Raw genomic sequence first — 1096 nt, forward strand, 5'->3', positions numbered from 1 at the left:
CAGAATGAGCAGAACAGAGTGAATTTTGCCTATTTTTTTTTTTTTTTGCCAGTCCTGGGCTTGAGCTCAGGGCCTGAGCAATGTCCTTGGGCTTTTCTCAAGGCTGGAGCTCTACCACTTGAGCCTCAGCACCACTTCCGGCTTTTTTCTATGTGTGGTACCAAGGAATCGAACCCGGGTCTTCATGCATGCTAGGCAAGCACTTTAACCACTAGACCAAACTCCCAGCCCTAATTTTGCCTATTTTATTGGCTGCTGTCCTCAGAATCTGAAAGTGTCTAGGAAAGAGTAGGGTTTTGTGATCATTGACTTAAACAGGCCTGCTTTGGAGGATAATTCTGTGATAGTATGAAAGGCTGATTTGCTGTGTGGCAGATACTGAAGATAGGGCTGATTGGGCAGTCTTGGTGAGAAATGAACTGAGCGGGAGATCTGGAAGGCCCATGTGGATTTGTTTGTATATACATGAATGAGAAGGTTTAGGTTTCTTGGCTCAGAGCCTTGGCATTAGTGGAACTCTATACCTATAATGATCTCTTTCTGGATTACTCTTTTGGCCTCACATTACTGAAACATGCCAACAGAGACCTTTCCTGCCTCTTTTACATAAAAACAGTTCTTCAGAAACTTGGTGTATCTGACTGATAGAGATATTAAATTCCCTGGGTATTTAACTGTGCATTTGAACACTTAATGGCCCTAAGGCTATTAAAATCTAAACTTTAAGGAGATGAGATTTTGACTCTTCCATTCACTGTTATTGTATTTTAGCACCTGGCATACAGGAAGTGATCAGCAAATATTTATAGAATCAATGTATGGTTTTCCTGTGGTTTCTTTTGTTTTCCTGTTAACTTGTTTTTCTACTTTGATATTGTAATGATGGATCTCCTCCTCCTCCTCCTCTTCCTCCTCCTTCTTCTTCTTCTTCCTCTCCTCCTCCTCCTCCTGCTCCTTCTTTCTTCTTGGCCTGAGCACTGAAAGCTGTTTTCTTTGAATCACTTGTCTGTTTTAGAAGACTGCTCTGCCAGGTGGCACAACTATTTATCTACATGTCAGATGTCTCTCCCTCCTCCCACCACGTTTTTTTGGGGGG

This window comes from Megascapheus bottae, chromosome 9 (genome assembly GCF_031878675.1).
Source record: "Megascapheus bottae isolate mThoBot1 chromosome 9, mThoBot2.hap1, whole genome shotgun sequence".
NCBI lineage: Eukaryota > Metazoa > Chordata > Mammalia > Rodentia > Geomyidae > Megascapheus > Megascapheus bottae.